Source organism: Callorhinus ursinus, unplaced genomic scaffold, assembly GCF_003265705.2.
Source record: "Callorhinus ursinus isolate GAN/ISIS: 27379988/994484 unplaced genomic scaffold, GSC_fseal_2.0 scaffold17, whole genome shotgun sequence".
NCBI lineage: Eukaryota > Metazoa > Chordata > Mammalia > Carnivora > Otariidae > Callorhinus > Callorhinus ursinus.
Window position 1 is genome coordinate 29,102,007 of NW_027397079.1, and position 18,286 is coordinate 29,120,292.

General features: G+C 39.4%; 1 pseudogene; it reads left to right on the forward strand.

Annotated features, from left to right (window-relative positions):
• The first annotated feature begins 17,497 nt into the window (after positions 1-17,497).
• Positions 17,498-17,946, forward strand: LOC112834567 (transmembrane protein 230 pseudogene; annotated as a pseudogene).
• Positions 17,947-18,286: the final 340 nt, after the last annotated feature.

The following is an 18,286-nucleotide window of genomic DNA, read 5'->3' on the forward strand; positions in this document are numbered from 1 at the left end:
TGTACAATTTTTCACTCCTACTAGCATTGTATGAGGCTTCCAGTTTCTCTGCATCCTCACCAACACTTGGTATTATCTCTTTTTGATTATAACTACTCCAGTGAGTGTATTATAGTATCTTATTGTGGTTGTAGTTTGAATTTTCCTAATAACTACTGATATTGAACACTTTTTCATATTATTACTAGTCATTTGTATGTCTCTCTTGGTTAAATGTTAATTCAGGGTTTTTCTCCTTTTAAAATTTAGATTGTATGTCTTATTATTTAGTTGCAGATGTTCTTCATATTTTTCTACATACAGGTTTTTTATCAGATATATAACTTAGAAATATTTCCTATGAGTCTGTGGTTGATATTTTCATTTTATTGATGGTATTTTTTTAATAATTTTTTATTGTATGTTAATCACCATACATTACATCATTAGTTTTTGATGTAGTGTTCCATGATTCATTGTTTGTGCATAACACCCAGTGCTCCACGCAGAATGTGCCCTCTTTAATACCCATCACCAGGCTAACCCATCCCCCCACCCCCCTCCCCTCTAGAACCCTCAGTTTGTTTTTCAGAGTCCATCGTCTCTAATGGTTCGTCTCCCCCTCCGACTTACTCCCCTTCAGTCTTCCCTCCTGCTATCTTCTTCTTCTTTTTTTTTTCCTAACATATATTGCATTATTTGTTTCAGAAGTACAGATCTGTGATTCATCAGTCTTGTACAATTCACAGTGCTCACCATAGCACATACCCTCCCCACTGTCTATCACCCAGCCACCCCATCCCTCCCACCCCCCACCACTCCAGCAACCCTCAGTTTGTTTCCTGAGATTAAGAATTCCTCATATCAGTGAGGTCATATGATACATGTCTTTCTCTGATTGACTTATTTCACTCAGCATAACACCCTCCAGTTCCATCCATGTCGTTGCAAATGGCAAGATCTCATTCCTTTTGATGGCTGCATAATATTCCATTGTGTGTATATACCACATCTTCTTTATCCATTCATCTGTCGATGGACATCTTGGCTCTTTGCACAGTTTGACTATTGTGCACATTGCTGCTATAAACATTGCGGTGCACGTACCCCTTCGGATCCCTACATTTGTATTTTTGGGGTAGATACCCAGTAGTGCAATTGCTGGATCGTGTGGTAGCTCTATTTTCAACTTTTTAAGGAACCTCCATACTGTTTTCCAGAGTGGCTGCACCAGCTTGCATTCCCACCAACAGTGTAGGAGGGTTCCCCTTTCTCCGCATCCCCACCAACATATGTCGTTTCCTGACTTGTTAATTTTAGCCATTGTGACTGGTTTGAGGTGGTATCTCATTGAGGTTTTGATTTGGATTTCCCTGATGCCAAGCGATGTTGAGCACTTTTTCATGTCTGTTGGCCATTTGGATGTCCTCTTTGGAAAAATGTCTGTTCATGTCTTCTGCCCATTTCTTGATTGGATTATTTGTTCTTTGGGTGTTGAGTTTGATAAGTTCTTTATAGATTTTGGATACTAGCCCTTTATCTGATATGTCATTTGCAAATATCTTCTCCCATTCTGTCGGTTGTCTTTTGGTTTTGTGGACTGTTTCTTTTGCTGTGCAAAAGCTTTTTATCTTGATGAAATCCCAATAGTTCATTTTTGCCCTTGCTTCCCTGGCCTTTGGCGATGTTTCTAGGAAGAAGTTGCTGTGGCTGAGGTCGAAGAGGTTGCTGCCTGTGTTCTCCTTTAGGATTTTGATGGACTCCTCTCTCACTTTTAGGTCTTTCAACCATTTGGAGTCTATTTTTGTGTGTGGTGTAAGGAAATAGTCCATTTTCATTCTTCTGCATGTGGCTGTCCGATTTTCCCAACACCATTTGTGGAAGAGACTATCTTTTTTCCATTGGACATTCTTTCCTGCTTTGTCAAAGATTAGTTGACCATAGAGTTGAGGGTCCATTTCTGGGCTCTCTATTCTGTTCCATTGATTTATGTGTCTGTTTTTGTGCCAGTACCATACTGTCTTGATGACAGCTTTGTAATAGAGCTGGAAGTCCGGAATTATGATGCCGCCAGCTTTGCTTTTCTTTTTCAATATTCCTCTGGCTATTCGGGGTCTTTTCTGGTTCCATACAAATTTTAGGATTATTTGTTCCATTTCTTTGAAAAAAGTGGATGGTATTTGGATGGGGATTGCATTGAATGTGTAGATTGCTCTAGGTAGCATTGACATCTTCACAATGTTTGTTCTTCCAATCCATGAGCATGGAACGTTTTTCCATTTCTTTGTGTCTTCTTCAATTTTTTTCATGAGTATTTTATAGTTTTCTGAGTACAGATCCTTTGCCTCTTTGGTTAAATTTATTCCTAGGTATCTTATGGTTTTGGGTACAATTGTAAATGGGATTGACTCCTTGATTTGTCTCTCTTCTGTCTTGTTGTTGGTGTATAGGAATGCCACTGATTTCTGGGCATTGATTTTATATCCTGCTACTTTTCTGAATTCCTGTATGAGTTCTTGCAGTTTTGGGGTGGAGTCTTTTGGGTTTTCCACATACAGTATCATATCATCTGCAAAGAGTGAGAGTTTGACTTCCTCTTTGCCGATTTGGATGCCTTTGATTTCTTTTTGTTGTCTGATTGCTGTGGCTAGGACTTCTAATACTATGTTGAATAGCAGTGGTGATAGTGGACATCCCTGCCGCGTTCCTGATCTTAGGGGAAAAGCTCTCAGCTTTTCCCCATTGAGAATGATATTCGCTGTAGGTTTTTCATAGATGGCTTTTATGATATTGAGGTATGTATCCTCTATCCCTATACTCTGAAGAGTTTTGATCAAGAAACGATGCTGCACTTTGTCAAATGCTTTTTCTGCATCTATTGAGAGGATCATATGATTCTTGTTCTTTCTTTTGTTAATGTATTGTATCATGTTGATTGGTTTGCGGATGTTGAACCAGCCTTGCAGCCCAGGGATAAATCCCACTTGGTCATGGTGAATAATCCTTTTAATGTACTGTTGGATCCTATTGGCTAGTATTTTGGTGAGAATTTTTGCATCCATGCTCATCAAGGATATTGGTCTGTAATTCTCCTTTTTGATGGAGTCTTTGTCTGGTTTTGGGATCAAGGTAATGGTGGCCTCATAAAATCAGTTTGGAAATTTTCCTTCCATTTCTATTTTTTGGAACAGTTTCAGGAGAATAGGTATTAATTCTTCTTTAAATGTCTGATAGAATTCCCCTGGGAAGCCATCTGGCCCTGGGCTTTTGTTTTTTGGGAGATTTTTGATGACTGCTTCAATTTCCTTAGTGGTTATAGGTCTGTTCAGGTTTTCTATTTCTTCCTGGTTCAATTTTGGTAGTTGATACATCTCTAGGAAGGCACCCATTTCTTCCAGGTTATCTAATTTCCTGGCATAGAGTTCCTCATAATATGTTCTTATAATTGTTTGTATTTCTTTGGTGTTGGTTGTGATCTCTCCTCCTTCATTCATGATTTTGTTGTTTTGGGTCATTTCTCTTTTCTTTTTGATAAGTCTGGCCAGGGGTTTATTAATCTTGTTAATTCTTTCAAAGAACCAGCTCCTAGTTTTGTTGATCTGTTCTACTGTTCTTTTGGTTTCTATTTCATTGATTTCTGCTCTGATCTTTATTATTTCTCTTCTCCTGCTGGGTTTAGGTTTTATTTGCTGTTTTTTTCGGTAGTCCTTTAGGTGTAGGGTTAGGTTGTGTATTTGAGACCTTTCTTGTTTCTTGAGAAAGGCTTGTATTGCTATGTACTTTCCTCTCAGGACTGCCTTTGCTGTATCCCAAAGATTTTGAACAGTTGTGTTTTCATTTTCACTGGTCTCCATGAATGTTTTTAATTCTTCTTTAATTTCCTGGTTGACCCATTCATTCTTTAGTAGGATGCTCTTTAGCCTCCATGTATTTGAGTTCTTTCCGACTTTCCTCTTCTGATTGACTTCTAGTTTCAAAGTATTGTGGTCTGAAAATATGCAGGGAATAATCCCAATCTTTTGGTACTGGTTGAGACCTGATTTGTGACCTAGGATGTGATCAATTCTGGAGAATGTTCCATGGGCACTAGAGGAGAATGTGTATTCCGTTGCTTTGGGATGGAATGTTCTGAATATGTCTGTAAAGTCCATTTGGTCCAGTGTGTCATTTAAAGTCTTTATTTCCTTGTTGATCTTTTGCTTAGATGATCTGTCCATTTCAGTCAGGGGGCTGTTAAAGTCCCCCAGTATTATTGTATTGTTGTCAATGTGTTTCTTTGCTTTTGTTATTAATTGTCTTATATAATTGGCTGCTCCCATGTTAGGGGCACAGATATTTACAATTGTTAGATCTTCTTGTTGGATAGACCATTTAAGTAGGATATAGTGTCCTTCTTCATCTCTAATTACAGTCTTTGTTTTAAAATCTAATTTGTCTGATATAAGGATTGCCACCCCAGCTTTCTTTTGGTGTCCATTAGCATGGTAAATGGTTTTCCACCCCCTCACTTTCAATCGGGGGGTGTCTTTGGGTCTAAAATGAGTCTCTTGCAGACAACATATTGCTGGGTCTTGTTTTTTAATCCAATCTGATAGCCTGTGTCTTTTGATTGGGGCATTTGCCCATTTACATTCAGGGTAACTATTGAAAGATATGAATTTAGTGCCATTGTATTGCCTGTAAGGTGACTGTTACTGTATATTTTCTGTGTTCCTTTCTGATCTATGCTGCTTTTAGGCTCTCTTTTTGCTTAGAGGACCCCTTTCAATATTTCTTGTAGGGCTGGTTTCGTGTTTGCAAATTCCTTTAGTTTTTGTTTGTCCTGGAAGCTTTTTATCTCTCCTTCTATTTTCAATGACAGCCTAGCTGGATATAGTATTCTTGGCTGCATATTTTTCTCGTTTAGTGCTCTGAAGATATCCTGTCAGTCCTTTCTGGCCTGCCAGGTCTCTGTGGATAGGTCTGTTGCCAATCTAATGTTTCTACCATTGTAGGTTACATATCTCTTCTCCTGAGCTGCTTTCAGGATTTTCTCTTTGTCTCTGAGACTTGTAAGTTTTACTATTAGATGTCGGGGTGTTGATCTATTTTTATTGATTTTGAGAGGGGTTCTCTGTGCCTCCTGGATTTTGATTCCTGTTTCCTTCCCCACATTAGGGAAGTTCTCTGCTATTATTTGCTCCAATATACCTTCTGCCCCTCTCTCTCTTTCTCCTTCTTCTGGGATCCCGATTATTCTAATGTTGTTTCATCTTATCGTACCGCTTATCTCTCGAATTCTGCCCTCGTGATCCTGTAGTTGTTTCTCTCTCTTTTTCTCAGCCTCTTTATTTTCCATCATTTGGTCTTCTATATTGCTGATTCTCTCTTCTGTCTCATTTATCCTAGCAGTTAGTGCCCCCATTTTTGATGGCACCTCATAATAGCCTTTTTGATTTCAACTTGGTTAGATTTTAGTTCTTTTATTTCTCCAGAAAGGGTTTCTCTAATAACTTCCACACTTTTTTCAAGCCCAGCTAGTATCTTTAAAGTCACGGTTCTGAACTCTAGGTCCGCCGTCGTACTAATGTCAGTACTGAGTAGGTCCCTGGCAGACAGTACTACCTCTTGTCCTTTTTGCTGAGGTGATTTTTTTCGTCTTGTCATTTTGTCCAGAGGAAAATAGATGAATGAGAAAACAGAATGCTAACAGGTTAACAACGTCTCCAGCAAATATACTCTATACAAATCAGAAAAGACCTGAAACCAGGGTACAAGAAAGGGAAAGAAAGAAGAGGAAAAAAAAAAAAAGGAAAAAGAAAAAGATAAAAACAAACAAAAACAGAACAAAACAAAAAAAATATGATCAAATATGATCAGGCTAGTGCATAGATCAGTGCCACACACTAGATTTTGGGCGTATTTTGGTCTGTTAGAAGAAAGTGCCTGCTAAAATTTTAAAGGAAGAAAGACTTATATATGTACAAAATAAGGGTTGATACAATGAAGGGATGGAAGATGTTTGTCAAGATGAAAATTATAAAAGATTTTATAAAAGGAATTGATAAGAAGTTTTTTTTAAAAAGAAAGAAGATTTTAACAAAAAAGAAAAAAGAAAAAAAATGAAAAAAAAAGGGAGAGAAAGTGATCAGGCAGGAGACTAGAACAAAACCATACACTAGTGATTTAGGGTATATTTTGATCTGTTAGAAGAAATTGTATCTCAAAATTTTAAAGAGAGAACAACTTATATATATATGCCAAAAATAAGGGTAACTACTATGAAGGGATAAAAATATGACTCTAAAAATGAAAAATAAAAAATGTTTTTTTAAAAAAAGGGATTGATAAGATGTTGGCTGAAAAAGGGAAAAAGAAAAATTCAAAAAAAACCCAAAGTTAAAAAAATTAACTTTGAAAAACTAATGAATTATGGTAAAAAAGCCATGAATTCTATGTGCCGTATTCCCCTAGCCCTGGAGTTCTCCCGTTCTCCTTGATCGGTAAACTTGGTCTTGGCTTGCTGGCTGTTCGTGCTGATCTTCTGGGGGAGGGGCCTGTTGCCGTGGTTCCCAAATGTCTTTGCCGGAGGCGGAATTGCCCCGCCCTTGTCGGTCCGGGCTAAACAATCTGCTCGGGTTTGCTCTCAGGAGCTTTTGTTCCCTGCAAGCTCTCGGTACAGCTTTGGAGGACCAGGGTGAAAATGGTGGCCTCCCAATCTCCACCCCGAGGAGCTGAGAACTTGGGGCCCCGCTCCTCACTGTGCCCCCAGAGAAAAGCAGTCACTCCCGTCTCCCCCGTCTCCAGCCGCACTCCATGCTCTCCCGGCCTGTGACTGAGTGTTTCTATCTCTGGCACCTGACCCCGTGTGGAGTCTCCAAACCCAGCAGATCCCTGCGGTGCGCTCCCACGCCACTCCTCCCTGGGGAGGAAGGGGAGTCTCCCCGGATCTGCCGCCTGTTGGGTCCCTGCTGGAGGAGCAGTGGCCCGACTGGGCCGCAGATCAGTTTATGGCAACCCCGAGCTGAGAGCCCGCGCCTCGGCTCCGTCTCTGTAGCCGGCTTCCCCGCTCCGACACCTGGGAGCTCTGCCGCACTCAGGCAGCCCCGGTCTTTCTGTGACCCCGAGGGTCCTGAGACCACACTGTCCCGCGAGGGTTCCACCCCCCGCTTAGCCACTGGAGCGACGTCCCTCAGCGGAGCCGACTTCTCAAGTTCCGATTTTGTGCTCCGCGGCTCTATCACTTGCCAGAAGTGGCCGTCGGAGGCCCCCTCCCCCGCCGTCTATCCTCCTGAATAACACCTCGGATTCACTTCTCTGCACGTCCTGCCTTCCAGAAAGTGGTCGTTTTTCTGTTCCGAGTGTTGTTACTATTCTTATCTTCGATCTCCTGTTGAGTTTGTAGGTGTTCAGAATGGTTTGATCCCTATTCAGCTGAATTCCTGAGACCAGACGAGATCCAGGTCTCCTACTCCTCTGCCATCTTGCTCCGCCCCCCTATTGATGGTATTCTTTGAAGTGCAGAATTTTTTTTTAACTTTAATGAAGTCAAGTTTATCATTTTTTTTCTTTTTAGCTCATGTTCTGGGGTTATATCAAAAAATTCATTGCCTAGCCTAAGGTCACTCGTATTTAATTTTTTCCCTATATTTTCTTCTTTCTATGTAAATGTCTAAGATCTAAGGTCTTTTTGATATTTTTGCATAAGAATATCCAGTTATCATAGTGTCATTTGTTAAAAATATTATCCTTTTCCTGTTAAATTGTTGAAAATCAATTGGCCATAAATATGTGTTTATTATTGAATTCTTGGCTCTGTTCCATTGGTCTATAGGTCTCTATGCCAGTGCCACACTGTCTCAATATAGCTTTAATAGTAAGTTTTAAAATTGGGTAGTGTAAGTCCTCAAACTTTGTCCTTTAAGGAAAAAAAAAACCCTTGGTTTGGTTATTATATGTCTTTTGCATCTTCATATAAAATTTAGCACCAAATTGTTAATTTCCACAAAAAATCCCACTGGAATTTTAATGAGGATACCATTGAATTTATAGATCAATTCTCTGCCTGATTTTAGAATTTTTGTCTTTGATATTTGGCAATTTAATTCAGTTGTGCCTAATTATGGATTTTTAAGCATTTATCCTACTGTGGTTTTTTTTGTTTTTTGGTTTTTGAATCTGTGGGTGATATTTTTCATCAGTTTTCAATATTTACAGGTATTTTTTTCCCCTGCTTCATTCTTGCTCACCTCTCTTTCTGGGACGTTCTCTCTCTTTTTTTTAAAGATTTTATTTATTTATTTGACAGAAAGAGACACAGTGAGAGAGGGAACACAAGCAGGGGGAGTGGAAGAGGGACAAGCAGGCTTCCCACAGAGCAGAGAGCCCAATGCGGGGCTTCGTCTCAAGACCCTGGGATCACAACCTGAGCTGAAGGCAGATGCTTCAACTGAGCCACCCAGGTGCCCCAATTTCTCTCTCTTTTTTTAAACTGATTCCCACTTTTAGTCTTATGTTCCTCTTCTTCCCTTTTCTTTCTGCTATTTTCTTTCTTTCTTTTTTTAGTTTGGATTTTTTTTCTATTGATTTGTCTTGCAATTCATTAATGTCTTCCTCATGTGTTATTCAGAACCAACAATGAGATTTAAATATCAGATAGTGTATTTCTTAGTTATAGAAAAATGTGTCTACTTGTTTCTTTTCTATAGATTCAAATTCTTCATATTTTTCCTCAGTTTCCTCTCTTCTTTACATTCTTTCACATTTCCATAAAAGGTTAAAAATTTTTTTCTAGCTTTACTGGGATGTAATTGACATAACATTTTGTAAGTTTAAGATGTAAAACATGTTGATTTGATACATTTATTTTTATTTATTTTTTTAAAGATCTTATTTATTTGAGAGAGAGAGCAAGTGAGAGCAAAAGTGGGGGGAGGGGTAGAAAGAGAGGGAGAAGCAGACTCCCTGCTGAGCAGGGAGCCCAACACAGGGCCTCCATCCCAGGACCCTAGGATCATGACTTGAGCTGAAGGCAGACACTTAACTGACTGAGCCACCCAGGTGCCCCTTGATATATTTATGTATTGTAAAATGACTAGCACCACAGCACTAGCTAATACCTCTATCATATCATATAATCCTCATTATTTTTGTAGTAAAAAGTTATGGTAACAAGTTCCAAGTATATAATACGTTATTGTTAACTAAAATTGCAGTGCTCTGCATTACATTCCCAGAACTTATTCATCTGATTGGAAGTTTGTACCCTTTGACAAACATCTCTCCATCCTTCTTCCTTCCCTTCAGTCACTGGTAACCACCATTCTACTATTTCTATAAGTTCATTATTTTTAGATTCCACATATAAGTGAGATTGTACAGTATTTATCTTTCTTTGTCTGACTTATTTCACTTAGTGTAATGCCCTCACTGTCCACCCATATTGTCACAAATGGCAGGATTTCCTTTTTTTCTCATTGCTGAATAATATTCCTGTGTGTGTGTGTGTGTGTGTGTGTGTGTGTATCTCACATTTTCTTTATCCATTCATCCACTGACAGACACCTTGTTTCCATATCTTAACTGTTGTGAATAATGCTCCAAAAAACATGGAGTGCAAATATCTCTTTGAGATTCTGCTTTCATTTCCATTGGATATATACCCAGAGGTGGGATTGCTGGAGCATATGGTAGTTTCATTTTTAAATTTTTGAGGAACTTCCAAACTCTGTTCCATAGTGACTACATCAATTTGCATTCCCTTTAGCAGTGAACTAGGATTCTTTTTTCTACTCATCCTCATCAACACTTGTTATCTCTTGTCTTCTTGATGACAGCAATTCTAACAAGTGTGAGATGAGGTCGCATTGTGGTTTTGATTTACATTTCCCTGATTATCAGTGATGTTGAACATCTTCTCATGTACCTGTTGGCCATTTATATGTCTTCTTTGGAAAAAAAAATAACTATTTAGTTCCTCTGCCCATTTTTAAATTGGATTGCTTTTTTGTTATTTAGTTACATGAGTTCTTTATATGTTTTGCATATTGATCTCTTATCAGAAATGTGGTTTACAAATATTTTCTCCCATTCTGTAGGTCGCTTTTACATTTTGTTAATTGTCTCATAAAAGTCTTTTTAAGTTTTGCTTATTGTGGTTAATATCTGAATTATCTTCTGTTTTATGTTTTTTCTTTTGATTGGAAGTTATATTTTTCTAACTCTTTATGTACCTAGCAAATTTTTATAGTATGACAATGTGAGTAAAAGAACCATGGAGGTTGTAGATGATGCTGTTTTCCATTAAAGAAGGTTCTCACTTTATTCTGTTAGGTAAATAGTTTGATGGGCACATCTAGTCCTAGATGATCTGTGATGGCACTGGGTTAGAGTTTTTCTAAGATCTAGTTTACCTCTGGTTTATCCCTGGTTGAGTTGTTTGTGGGTCTTTGTCTCCTTGGTGTTAACATATTAGGAGGATTCAATTCTGACCACTGGAGGTTTTGAGCATAGCTCTTTAGGTTCTTGCCCTGTATAGCTTCAAAATCTGGTAAATGTCTGACAGGCAACTAAGTAAGTCGTAAAGTACACTCTTGCGGTATTTTTTATCCAAAGAATCAAGAAACTGTGAAAGGTTTTACTCTGCCTTTCCATCTTAGCCCCTCCAGTTTTGCAAGCTGCCTCAGAACTCAAGAACTGACTCTTTGCAAAAACTAACCTTGTATCGAGGACTTCTCTAATTTTTAATACAGGTCAGCCCCTGTGAAGCCTCTAAATTCATAACTTCTTTCCTCAGTAGAATCCCTCTCCAAGGGCCAACCTCAATCCTCATGCCTATTTTGGAATTGTTACATGACCCCAGGAAAGAAAATGGCTGGTGATTGTTAACTCTCTTAGGAAAAGCTCTTTGGATTCTGAAATTTTAGTGCTAGTACTTATTGATTCCACAGCTTTCCGGTATTTTTAAACATACAATTTTTGCAGTTTATTTGCTTTTCCTCCGCTAGTTGCAAGAAGAATCACTGACCTACCACAGCTTACTACACATTTCCTGGAAGTGAAGTTTCATTTCCTGTCAAAGAGAAAAAGAGAAGTGAATTCCATCTCTATTAACCAGTAAGTTTATTTTAGATACCAAGCAAAACTCTAGAACTTATTACAAGACAGGTGAAAGAGTTATTATAAAGGGGGCACCATAAAGTATATCTAATATAGGGTCATTGAGAATATATTATCACTAAATAGCTCTATTTCTTTTTTTTTCCTTGTCAAGGTTACAGGAAAAATAGATATAGTTTATCTGAAATTTACAAAGACATTTTACAGAGTTTTTAATGATATCCTGGTTGTCAAGATGAAGAAATGTGAGGTTGGTGCTAATACATTCAGATGGATTTACACAAAGGATCAAACCCTATGACTCAGGATGACTTTTTGAAGAGATCAGTGTGAGTTGGAAGAAATGTTTTTGTGAATGTAGTACAAAGCTTGTTATCGAGACCACTGAGTAGATTTGAATCAACGAATTTGATGAAGACAAAGATAGCACACAGATCATGTACAGAGTAAATTCCAGTAAACTGAAAGAATCAAGAACCAAAATAATTTCAGCAGGCTGCAACAAATAAGGCTTAATGGGTACAAATGTAATATCCTACATTTGGATAAAGTAAAAACTGTTAAAATGCAGGTTAAGAAAGACATGGGTTAATGGAAATACGTGTTTAAAGATCACTTGGGAATTATTGTTGGCACGAGCTCAGAAGGAGTCAACAGTGTGGTATGACTGCCATAAAAGCCAGTATGATTTAGGGCAGCATTTAGTAGAGTATAAGGTACAGAATGAGGCAGCTCATGAATCCATTGTACTGAATATTCCTTGGACATATGCTGTTGCAATATGTTCTGAGCATAATACTTTCAGAGGGGGACCATATCTGAGGCTCACCCAGAGGAGAGTAGTCGGGATATAAAGGTGGGGAACATAAAGACAAAAATAGTGGAAAGGTAGGAGAGTGTCTTACATGGGGAAGAGAAGATTCAGGGAGATATGAGAGTTGTCTTCAAATGCATGTGGGATTGTTTTGTCTTTGAGGGTAGAAGTAGAACAGAAAGAGAAAAAGCTTGCATTTCTAACGTTAAGAAGCACTTTTTCAAAAATAGTTATATAGGTGTCTGAATTTTGAATTGGGCGACATGGTTTAGTTGTGAATATCTAAGACTTCTCAATCAGAAAGAACTAGACACTTGTGTCATTTACAAGCTCTGTGATTTCACCTAATCTTTTAGACTCTCAGTTTTGTTAATTCTAGAATGGTGACAATAATAGAACCATGTTTATAGTTATGAAGATTAAGGGAAATAATTCAGATGCAGTGCTTGCCATGGTGTGTGGCACATTTTACATGCCCAATATACGTGAAGTATTTTTAACGTACTGAGATGTGGTAAGAAAAAGAAAAAGAAAAAAAAAAAAGCACTGCCTCTTATACCGGCCATAGTTTTACTTCAGTAAGTAGGAAACCAAGTCCCACCTGAGAAATTAGACTTAATGCCTGAAATGTAGGTGCCACTTAATCTGATGTTACCATCAAGAGTCTACAGACCATGAAAGCTAATTCTTGAAGACTTTTCAGGTGTTATTTTCATGTAGGTCTTCTGCTCGGATAAACTTGTGCTGTGAGTTGATGCAACGTCCATTTATTTATTCCTTCTAGGTGGCCAGTTTTTACAGAGTGGCTTGCATGTATGCAAACATGCATCTTGGATTTTGAATATACCCCATTTAAAAAATTTACTCCTTTTTTCCTCAAAGTACATCATTACACACATATATAAAGATGTGGTTGGAAAATACAAGCAGATTTATATATGTCACACAGTTGTGCTGAGATAGTCATAACCACTTTCTGTAAGAAGCATGGTTCAAAAATACTGTGAGGTATCCTTTTATGCTCATCAGCAAAGATTAATATAATCTTCTATCCTATGAGAAGGATACAGAGCAATGGTAACTTGAAACTGGTGGGAGTGTGAACTGATATAACCACTGTGGACATCAATTTGGTAATATCTATTAATATTAGAGAGGAATACACTCTCTGACTCAGCAAGTCCGCTGCTCTGTATATGGCAGAAAAACTCTTGTACGTGTGGAAAAACAGAAACTATAGAATGTCCCTTGTAACATTCAATCTAAATGTTTACCAAGTGAAGGAAGAATAAATAAATTATGGTTTAGTTATCTGAATGAATGCTTATACCACAACTAAGATGAGGAAACTAGAGGTACATCTGTAAGCATGGATAAATTAAAAAAACATAACATTGAGTGAAAATACTTTGTGGAATGATGTATACAATATGATTCTGCTTGTAGAAAGATTTAACCATAAAGCATTATTAAATAATGTCTATGGTTATAAATATGGAACAAATATATAGAACCATTCATGATGAGATTTATTTTAGAGGAAAGTAAGTAGAAGAAGGGGGTGGGGCTTAATACTTTCTGTAATATTTTCTTTTTTTTTAAAAAGATTTTATTTATTTATTTGACAGAGAGAGACACAGTGAGAGAGGGAACACAAGCAGAAAGAGTGGGAGAGGGAGAAGCAGGCTTCCTGCGGAGCAGGGAGCCCGATGTGGGGCTCGATCCCAGGACCCCGGGATCATGACCTGAGCCGAAGGCAGATGCTTAACGACTGAGCCACCCTGGCGCCCCTGTAATATTTTCTAAAAGAGGTAATTCTGGAGCAAATGTGGAATAATATTAATGTTTGATAAGGCAGGGTATTACGTTCATAGGAGTTCATGATATTCTTTTCTTATCTGCATATTTAATATATTTTCACAAAGAGAAAAGAAGGCTCTCTTTTCCATGTCCTCACTCACTTTTTTTTTTTAGATTTATTTATGTTAGAGAGAGACAGAGAGAATGTGCGTGCGCGCGTGAGTGGGGTGAGGGGCAGAGGGAGAGAATTCCCGCTGAGTGGGGAGCCAGACCCAGGGCTGGATCTCACAGTCCATGAGATCATGACCAGAGCTGAAACCCAGAGTCAGAGGCTTAACCGACTGAGCCACCCAGGAGCCCCTTGCTCACTTTTTCTTGAAATGGCTATGAGAAGACCTAGGGGCCCCCTGGGTGGGCCAAAAAGAAAAAAAAAAAAAGAAAATTGAGGTCAAAGTGCTAGCTAGCAATTGAAAGTACTCATCCCTTATATATCTAGTGTGGTTTTAAGTAGTACAATAAGATCATGTGTTAAGATTCAGAAAGCCTGATACTGTTCCTGTGGAGAGGTTTAACTAAGAATAAGTTTCCGCTGGGGAGGGAATGAAAGATTAGTACAGACAAGGGAAGGCCCAAGGAATGTCTTAGTGGGGGGCTTCTGAGGAGATCCCTGAGCAGTGTGGGGGTCAGTGTAGAGACCCTGTGCACTTGGGGAGGAGAATAAAAGGTAGCATTAATGAAGGAATTGCAGATGAGAAAGGCTTGAAGCAACTTCATACTTTTGCTTGGGGTAATCTGGTAAAAACTACCCTAGAAAATCCAACCACCCAAACAAAAACAGCTAGGAGTGTGGCTTACTACTTAACGAAGCCCATGCTACTTTGATCAGTAGAAGAATGGGACTTGCCTAAATGTCCCGATAGCAACTTTGTCTTTTCTCTCCAGGGTCCTGCTGAGCAGAGAGGTGATCCTACTCTGTGCCCTGGAGCAGCTAGTGGAGTGAATGGATTCCCAGTGTCAGGGGCTGAAGTTCTAATTAGAATCCTCTTTCTGGCTTTGAGTGAACAGCCTTCATTCACTTCCCAGTGCCACTGGGGAATAATGTTCCATATTCAGCAAGAATTGCCCTTCTTTACATGTATGAAATGTTTTTGCATTTGAAACAAGTGGTCTTGTATTTTTGTGGGTGTGAAGCAGAGTGGTTTTGAGGGCTCCTGGTAAGTATATCTTGTCATATAAAAGCATCGTAAGCTCTTAAAAAATGGTATCTAAAAATTAAATTGGGCCTTCTCTGGTAATGCTAGAGAAAGAAGCTTGGGAATTTAAAGATGGATTGGGCAGCTTTATAATTGAGAGGTTTTTCCAGTTTCTATGTTGTACGTATTTTGATATTTACGGAGGGATGGGGGAATTGGTAGGGGAACATGAAGAGAGCTGCCGAGGTGAGCAGGAGTGAGGCTGTGCAGATGATGATAGTATTGGAAAAGCTTCCTTGGTTCCCCAACATGGACAGAGGTTTATCCTATAAATAATCCCCATCAGATTATTTCTTTTTCACTTTAAAGAAGATTTAAAGTTTCTGTTGTTTAGCCTCTACTGCCTTCTCCTGGTTGGTCTTGGCTTAGCAGCTAAAATATAATAAAAGTAAAGCTTGTGTGAATGAATCCACATACAACAGAGATGCTGTGTACCAGATTACCCTGCCTGCCCATTGCCATTTGCTTCAATCCTGAGACTATACCCAGGTATGGAGGGGCTGCCTTGGAACCTTGGTGGTGCTGTCTCACGACTCTTGTCTTTGTGATCCCATGTACAGATTAATAAAATATCTAGTAGAACACTTAGGCTACTCTAAAATTGAGGAAGGCACATGTGCACAGACTGAGGTGTCTGATTTGTCCACTACTAAACGAGGGGGGTTATATAGGCTGTGAGGTTCTACTAATATACTTAAGCTTGTGAAGGGACATTTCTTGTGTGCCCTCAGAGTGGCTTCTAATTTAATTTCTATGGTGTGGCAGGAGTGTAATGAAGAGGTTAAAACTATAGTCTTCAGAATCACAGACAAACCTCCGTTCAAAGAAAAGGTAGTTGGTCCTTTCTCAGTGAGAATTACCCTGCTTAATTGTCAGACAGATTTTGATATTCTAGAATTATATCTATAGAGTGAAAGAAAAGGTAGAGACTGAGAAAAAGGAATCAGAAAGAAAAACTTATTGACTTTTGGGAAGAAAAAGCCAAAGCTTTATACACGCACGTGGGCACACGCACATGCATGTATGTATAACCATATATATGTATATATATCATATTATACCTGGAAATTGCACAGTGTAAGCAGTCTACCTGTGAGGAACCTAAAAGATGGAAAAGGATCAGGAAATGCTGATACGAAGAAAAATATTGGAGATGAGGAGCATGGTTGAGGTTGTCCCTACCCTTCCGTTAGAGCGTCCATGCATTCAGAAGTGCAGGAAGGGAGTGTGTGGATGTGGCGAGGCCATAAATCAAAGTCCAAATAGTGGAAGCTCGAGCTCTTGAGCCAAACCAAGAATGAAAAGCAGGTTGTATCCAACTACACAAACTGAGGCAGAATAGGAACTCAGTAAACACCAGGAAAAACAAGTGGAAGTGAGAAAGCCAACATACTGTCATATGGGGAAGAAGCCAGTGGGACACCAGAGAAACCGGTCTGGGTCAAATTCCAAAGAAGACCTAGAGTCATAGAGGGGAGCAAAACGTGCACACACTGGGCTGAGACAGAATTTAATTTCATAGTTTCTTGTATTTCCAAATGGCTTTTTAAAAAGATTTATTTATTTTATTTGTTTTGGGGTGGAGGAGGAGCACAGACTCTGCCCTTGAGTGTGGAGCCCCACATGGGGCTTGATCTCAAGACCCTGAGATCAGACCTGAGCTGAAACCAAGAGTCAGACGCTGAACCAACTGCATCACCCACGTGCCCCTCCAAATGACTTTTAATTCCTAGTCCCTCCACGCACAGAGGTTCTACACTTGGAGAGCCTAAGACAGGAAATTCCCCAAAGGAATGTTGTAGGTACGATATTAGCTATCCTACTGAGGAGAGATTGCTGATAAATATGTGTATGATATATTATAGGAATGTGTGTATGTATAAGATCATTATGTCCAAGTAAAAGGTTGAATCACTTTGGTTTTGGTTTTTCTTAACTAGTTATTTTGTCTTTAAAGTCTCAGAAAAGAACTCCATTTGTGTACTTTCAAACCGGAAATCAAGGTTGACTTAGACAACCTTGGACTAAACATACGAGCATAATAAAATAAGGTCCCCAGGATCAGTCCTCAAACCTGGTGGCCCACCAATCCGATACCTTCGCTAAGAATTGGTTTAGGATCGGGGACTATTTCTACTTAGTAAGTGATAAGGACAAAAAAAGATCACAAAGACATGATGGAGCCAAATGATTATCTATCGTTCTTTAGAATGCAAAGATACGGGGGAGACTTGTCTGTGGTTTGGTATAACAAAGCCTGGAACCCAATTAATATTAACTGACAATGATAACATGAAAATAAAATTAAAAAAAAAAAGAAAAAGAAAATCCTTTTGATTGCTCCACATGCCAAGCCTCATAGCCTTTCCTAGAGACCCACTGAAAGCTAAAATAACTAAAAGAAAATGAGTGAAAGCCAAGCCAAACCATGAGAAAATGATCCAAATTAAAGTACACGACCAAGAGTTGGGTGAGGCGTGCCACGAGGCCTCAGGCGACTCTACAGTCAACCGTGAGCGAGCTGTCGGCACGCGGGGGGCTGGGCGCGGCGCTCCAACTGTGGCTGTGTCAGTGGGTTATGATGCCGTCTCGTACCAACCTGGCTACTGGAATCCCCAGTAGTAAAGTGAAATACTCAAGGCTCTCCAGTGCAGACAATGGCTACACTGACCTTCAGTTTCAGGAGAGCCCTCCTAAGAGCCCATCTAAGGCCATTGCGCTTGCTACAGTGCTGTTTTTGATTGGTGCCTTTCTCATAACCATAGGCTCCCTCCGGCTGGCTGGCTCTACCAGCAAAGTGGGGGCGGACCGCGCCGTTCCCGTCCTGATCACTGGCATCCTGGTGTTCCCGCCAGGATTTCACCACCTGCGCATCGCTACCATGCATCTAAAGGCTACCGGGGTTACTCCCACGATGACGTTCCAGATTTTAATGACCAGCACCAACCCTCAACCCTGAGGAGAAGAGTCACAGATGGGACTGAGACAGCTTTTAGATATTGAGAAGAAACTGGCCAAGGGCTAAGGAGTTCTGCAGTTTGCAGATGTTAAACTAGAGAATGGCCAGATTTTATGGGTCCATCCTCAGGATGTCAACTGAGCTTACAATTACAAATTAACTAATTAGCACATGCTCTATTTTTCATCTCCTGGCTCTGTCAAAAGCTGACAAGTTTTTCCCCACAAGTATCTATCTTGGAAGAGTAGCAGTGTTAATGATGTGGGAAAGCAGGAGATTACCCTGTAGTGGAGAGTGTTACTGCTGCCACCCTTTTTAGAGTTCAGCATTTCTTTTAAATAGTCCTCATTGTCAGTTCTGGTAGCAAATGGAAGAATTTAATAT